A 7,080-nucleotide genomic window follows, 5' to 3' on the forward strand; every position below is an offset into this window, starting at 1 on the left:
TCCTGCGGTGTTGCGGCCAGGTCACAAGAAAGCGAGTTGAAGAAAGGAGCTCAGGGGCACTGTAATTCACAAACCTGCAGAGTTATAAATGACAGCTATCATCCAAAAATATACTGAAGTAAGGCTGCCAAGAGGACTTGAATGCGGGGCAGAATTGCAGGAAACCGATTTCAGAAGGTACACTGGAATTGCATTTCAAGCATAGGAAAAGAGGCAGAACGTCCACAATGATGCACTTGGCCAAAAAGGGCGTATGCGTTTTTTCCTGAATATATTCAGGAAAAAACGCATACGCCCTTTTTGGCCAACCAAGCAAGCTTGCAAAGGAAATCTGCACTACAATGAAGTCTCACTTCCCCCCGGTCAAAAGGGCCATCTGAAAAAAGTGTAAAATCCAGAAAGGCAGGACAGGCCATGGAGAACTGGGAGCCTTGTTATGCTGATGGGCGGGATGTAAATTGCCAACAACCACTCGGGAGAAGTGTATGGTGTTTCCCGAAACAACTAAAAAACAAAGCAACAGAACCTAGGGCACTTCCACTTATGGTCCTATAGCTTAGGGAAATTAAAATCAAAAAGACACAGCCACCCCAAAGTTTGGAACGGCTCTGTTTACAAGAACCTCGTTTACAGTACAAGTTCAACATCGCAGAAAGTGAAAAATGGATAAAGAAGTTGTGGTATTTACTTACAAAGCAATATCACTCAGCAATGAAATCTGTGTCATCAGGCCCTTAGCAGCACAATGAGTGGATTCAGGTACGATGAATCTAACTGAAATAAGTCACACAGAAAAAGAAACATCATAAGATATCAGTAATACACGGAATGGAAACTTGGCTACACAGGAACTGAATTACAGAACAGAACAGGGTCTCAAATTTAGAAAACCAACTTATGCTTGCTTAAGGGTAAAGGTGAGTTGGGGTGCTGCATAAAACCAGAGATTGAAATGAGCACAGATAAAGTTCCTTAAGTCAAATATGGAATAGACAAGAGCTACTCCTTGCTCAACGAAATGGACTCAACACCGCATATTAAAAGCCTAAGAATGTACCTGACTTGTAAGTATCTTAAAACCTATGGATTGCTATGTCTCCAAAAGAGAATCAAGCATGTGTACAGGGGCATAAACGCAGCAGTGATAGATTTGGAGAGTTTCGGTGAGCAAATGAAGACCCTTTGAAGTCATATTGCATGGTACCCATTCCACGGGTTTCAACTACACAGGTTTAAGGTATTCTGCCTTCAGCTAAAACATGCATGTGGAACCTAGAGTATGATAAACCATGTGATCGGGAGACGTGTTCAAATATGTCTCAGTTTCCCTCCCCTGGCACTCGGGTGCAACATTCCAGACACTTTACTAACACTCTCCCGACTTGGAGAGTCAGTCCCTTTAACCTCCTGTTTGGCCCAGTTTGCAATTTCTGCGGAAGATGAACAGGAATAGCGAGAACCAATGAGAGGCTAGCTGGAGGTGTCTGGACGGGCAAATTTAACTCTCATTTCCCACGAGGAAGAGGAATTAAGCAAAGGCTCAGCGTGCCGGGCCGGAAACAGATTAGGGCCTGAAGCCATCCTGCAGTGTTGCGGCCAGGTAACAAGAAAGCGAGTTGAAGAAAGGAGCTCAGGGGCACTGTAATTCACAAACCTGCAGAGTTATAAATGACAGCTATCGTCCAAAAATAGACTGAAGTAAGGCTGCCAAGAGGACTTGAAAGCGGGGCAGAATTGCAGGAAACCGATTTCAGGAGGTAGACTGGAATTGCATTGAAAGCATAGGAAAAGAGGCAGAACGTCCACAATGATGCACTTGGCCAAAAAGGGTGTATGCGTTTTTTCCTGAATATATTCAGGAAAAAACGCATATGCCCTTTTTGGCCAACCAAGCAAGCTTGAAAAGGAAATCTGCACTACAATGAAGTCTCACTTCCCCCCGGTCAAAAGGGCCATCTGAAAAAAGTGTGAAATCCAGAAAGGCAGGACAGGCCATGGAGAACTGGGAGCCTTGTTATGCTGATGGGCGGGATGTAAATTGCCACAGACACTCGGAAGAAGTGTATGGTGTTTCCTGAAACATCGAAAAAACAAAGCAACAGAGCCTAGGGCACTTCCTCTTATGGTCCTATAGCTTAGGGAAATTAAAATCAAAAAGACACAGCCACCCCAAAGTTTGGGACGCCTCTGTTTACAAGAACCTCATTTACCGTACAAGTTCAACATCGCAGAAAGTGAAAAATGGATAAAGAAGTTTTGGTATTTACTTACAAAGCAATATCACTCAGCAATGAAATCTATGTCATCAGGCCCTTAGCAGCACAATGAGTGGATTCAGGTATGATGATTCTAACTGAAATAAGTCACACAGAAAAAGAAACATCATAAGATCTCAGTAATACACAGAATGTAAACTTGGCTACACAGGAACTGAATTACAGAACAGAACAGGGTCTCAAATTTAGAAAACCAACTTATGCTTGCTTAAGGGGAAAGGTTAGTTGGGGTGCTGCATAAAACCAGAGATTGAAATGAGCACAGATAAAGTTCCTTAAGCCAAATATGGAATAGACAAGAGCTACTCCTTGCTCAACGAAATGGACTCAACACCGCATATTAAACGCCTAAGAATGTACCTGACTAGTAAGTATCTTAAAACCTATGGATTGCTATGTCCCCAAAAGAGAATCAAGCATGTGTACAGGGACATAAACGCAGCAGTGATAGGATTGGAGAGGTTCGGTGAGCAAATGAAGACCCTTTGAAGTCATATTGCATGGTACCCATTCCACGGGTTTCAACTACCCAGGTTTAAGGTATTCTGCCTTCAGCTAAAACATGCATGTGGAACCTAGAGTATGATCAACCATGTGATCGGGAGACGTGTTCAAATATGTCACAGTTTTCGTACCCTGGTACTCGGGTGCAACATTCCAGACGCTTTACTAACACTCTCCCAACTTGGATAGTCAGTCCCTTTAACCTCCTGTTTGGCCCAGTTTACAATTTCTGCGGAAGATGAACAGGAATAGCAAGAACCAATGAGAGACTAGCTGGAGGTGTCTGAACGGGCAAATTTAACTCTCATTTCCCACCAGGAAGAGGAATTAACCAAAGGCTCAGCGTGCGGTGCCGGAACCAGATTAGGGCCTGAAGCCATCCTGCGGTGTTGCGGCCAGGTCACAAGAAAGCGAGTTGAAGAAAGGAGCTCAGGGTCACTGTAATTCACAAACCTGCAGAGTTATAAATGACAGCTATCTTCCAAAAATAGACTGAAGTAAGGCTGCCAAGAGGACTTGAAAGCGGGGCAGAATTGCAGGAAACCGATTTCAGGAGGTAGACTGGAATTGCATTGAAAGCATAGGAAAAGAGGCAGAACGTCCACAATGATGCACTTGGCCAAAAAGGGCATATGCGTTTTTTCCTGAATATATTCAGGAAAAAACGCATACGCCCTTTTTGGCCAACCAAGCAAGCTTGCAAAGGAAATCTGCACTACAATGAAGTCTCACTTCCCCCCGGTCAAAAGGGCCATCTGAAAAAAGTGTAAAATCCAGAAAGGCAGGACAGGCCATGGAGAACTGGGAGCCTTGTTATGCTGACGGGCGTGATGTAAATTGCCAACAACCACTCGGGAGAAGTGTATGGTGTTTCCTGAAACATCTAAAAAACAAAGCAACAGAGCCTAGGGCACTTCCACTTATGGTCCTATAGCTTAGGGAAATTAAAATCAAAAAGACACAGCCACCCCAAAGTTTGGAACGGCTCTGTTTACAAGAACCTCGTTTACAGTACAAGTTCAACATCGCAGAAAGTGAAAAATGGATAAAGAAGTTGTGGTATTTACTTACAAAGCAATATCACTCAGCAATGGAAACTGTGTCATCAGGCCCTTAGCAGCACAATGAGTGGATTCAGGTATGATGATTCTAACTGAAATAAGGCACACAGAAAAGGAAACATCATAAGATATCAGTAATACACGGAATGTAAACTTGGCTACACAGGAACTGAATTACAGAACAGAACAGGGTCTCAAATTTAGAAAACCAACTTATGCTTGCTTAAGGGGAAAGGTGAGTTGGGGTGCTGCATAAAACCAGAGATTGAAATGAGCACAGATAAAGTTCCTTAAGCCAAATATGGAATAGACAAGAGCTACTCCTTGCTCAACGAAATGGACTCAACACCGCATATTAAACGCCTAAGAATGTACCTGACTAGTAAGTATCTTAAAACCTATGGATTGCTATGTCCCCAAAAGAGAATCAAGCATGTGTACAGGGGCATAAACGCAGCAGTGATAGGATTGGAGAGGTTCGGTGAGCAAATGAAGACCCTTTGAAGTCATATTGCATGGTACCCATTCCACGGGTTTCAACTACCCAGGTTTTAGGTATTCTTCCTTCAGCTAAAACATGCATGTGGAACCCAGAGTATGATCAACCATGTGATCGGGAGACGTGTTCAAATATGTCTCAGTTTTCGTACCCTGGTACTCGGGTGCAACATTCCAGACGCTTTACTAACACTCTCCCGACTTGGAGAGTCAGTCCCTTTAACCTCCTGTTTGGCCCAGTTTGCAATTTCTGTGGAAGATGAACAGGAATAGCGAGAACCAATGCGAAACTAGCTGGAGGTGTCTGGACGGGCAAATTTAACTCTCATTTCCCACCAGGAAGAGGAATTAACCAAAGGCTCAGCGTGCCGTGCCTGAACCAAATTAGGGCCTGAAGCCATCCTGCGGTGTTGCGGCCAGGTCACAAGAAAGCGAGTTGAAGAAAGGAGCTCAGGGGTACTGTAATTCACAAACCTGCAGAGTTATAAATGACAGCTATCGCCCAAAAATAGACTGAAGTAAGGCTGCCAAGAGGACTTGAAAGCGGGGCAGAATTGCAGGAAACCGATTTCAGGAGGTAGACTGAAATTGCATTTCAAGCATAGGAAAAGAGGCAGAACGTCCACAATGATGCACTTGGCCAAAAAGGGCGTATGCGTTTTTTCCTGAATATATAGAGGAAAAAACGCATACGCCCTTTTTGGCCAAACAAGCAAGCTTGCAAAGGAAATCTGCACTACAATGAAGTCTCACTTCCCCCCGGTCAAAAGGGCCATCTGAAAAAAGTGTAAAATCCAGAAAGGCAGGACAGGCCATGGAGAACTGGGAGCCTTGTTATGCTGATGGGCGGGATGTAAATTGCCAACAGAGACTAGGGAGAAGTGTATGGTGTTTCCTGAAACATCTAAAAAACAAAGCAACAGAGCCTAGGGCACTTCCACTTATGGTCCTATAGCTTAGGGAAATTAAAATCAAAAAGACACAGCCACCCCAAAGTTTGGGACGCCTCCGTTTACAAGAACCTCGTTTACCGTACAAGTTCAATATCACAGAAAGTGAAAAATGGATAAAGAACTTGTGGTACTTACGTACAATGCAGTATCACTCAGCAATGAAATCTATGTTATCAGGCCCGTAGCAGCATAATGAGTGGATTCAGGTACGATGATTCTAACTGAAATAGGTCACACAGAAAAAGAAACATCATAAGATATCACTAATACACAGAATGTAAACTTGGCTACACAGGAACTGAATTCCAAAACAGAACAGGGTCTCAAATTTAGAAAAGCAACTTATGCTTGCTTAAGGGGAAGGGTGAGTTGGGGTGCTGCATAAAACCAGAGATTGAAATGAGCACAGATAAAGTTCCTTAAGCCAAATATGGAATAGACAAGAGCTACTCCTTGCTCAATGAAATGGACTCAACACCGCATATTAAACGCCTAAGAATGTACCTGACTAGTAAGTATCTTAAAACCTATGGATTGCTATGTCTCCGAAAGAGAATCAAGCATGTGTACAGGGGCATAAACGCAGCAGTGATAGGATTGGAGAGGTTCGGTGAGCAAATGAAGACCCTTTGAAGTCATATTGCATGGTACCCATTAAACGGGTCTTAACTCTCCAGGTTTAAGGTATTCTTCCTTCAGCTAAAACATGCATGTGGAACCCAAGTATGATCAACCATGTGAACGGGAGACGTGTTCAAATATGTCTCAGTTTTCCTCCCCTGGTACTCGGGTGCAACATTCCAGACGCTTTACTAACACTCTCCCCACTTGGAGAGTCAGCGCCTTTAACCTCCTGTTTGGCCCAGTTTGCAATTTCTGCGGAAGATGAACAGGAATAGCGAGAACCAATGAGAGACTAGCTGGAGGTGTCTGGACGGGCAAATTTAACTCTCATTTCCCACCAGGAAGAGGAAATAACCAAAGGCTCAGCGTGCCGTGCCGGAACCAGATTAGGGCCTGAAGCCATCCTGCGGTGTTGCGGCCAGGTCACAAGAAAGCAAGTTGAAGAAAGGAGCTCAGGGGCACTGTAATTCACAAACCTGCAGAGTTATAAATGACAGCTATCATCCAAAAATAGACTGAAGTAAGGCTGCCAAGAGGACTTGAAAGCGGGGCAGAATTGCAGGAAACCGATTTCAGGAGGTAGACTGGAATTGCATTGAAAGCATAGGAAAAGAGGCAGAACGTCCACAATGATGCACTTGGCCAAAAAGGGCGTATGCGTTTTTTCCTGAATATATTCAGGAAAAAACGCATACGCCCTTTTTGGCCAACCAAGCAAGCTTGCAAAGGAAATCTGCACTACAATGAAGTCTCACTTCCCCCCGGTCAAAAGGGCCATCTGAAAAAAGTGTAAAATCCAGAAAGGCAGGACAGGCCATGGAGAACTGGGAGCCTTGTTATGCTGATGGGCGGGATGTAAATTGCCAACAACCACTCGGGAGAAGTGTATGGTGTTTCCTGAAACATCTAAAAAACAAAGCAACAGAACCTAGGGCACTTCCACTTATGGTCCTATAGCTTAGGGAAATGAAAATCAAAAAGACACAGCCACCCCAAAGTTTGGAACGGCTCTGTTGACAAGAACCTCGTTTATAGTACAAGTTCAACATCGCAGAAAGTGAAAAATGGATAAAGAAGTTGTGGTATTTACTTACAAAGCAATATCACTCAGCAATGAAATCTGTGTCATCAGGCCCTTAGCAGCACAATGAGTGGATTCAGGTA

General features: G+C 43.8%; 1 long non-coding RNA gene across 1 annotated transcript; it reads right to left on the bottom strand.

Moving 5' to 3' along the window:
- Positions 1 to 689: 689 nt before the first annotated feature.
- LOC307181376 lies at positions 690 to 5,513 on the bottom strand. The gene is made up of 3 exons (XR_013826611.1): positions 5,428 to 5,513; positions 3,852 to 3,933; positions 690 to 774 (listed from the first exon to the last, which is right to left on the bottom strand). It is a non-coding gene; the product is annotated as an uncharacterized lncRNA (long non-coding RNA).
- Positions 5,514 to 7,080: the final 1,567 nt, after the last annotated feature.

Source organism: Stenella coeruleoalba, assembly GCF_951394435.1.
Source record: "Stenella coeruleoalba genome assembly, contig: scaffold_532, whole genome shotgun sequence".
Lineage (NCBI taxonomy): Eukaryota > Metazoa > Chordata > Mammalia > Artiodactyla > Delphinidae > Stenella > Stenella coeruleoalba.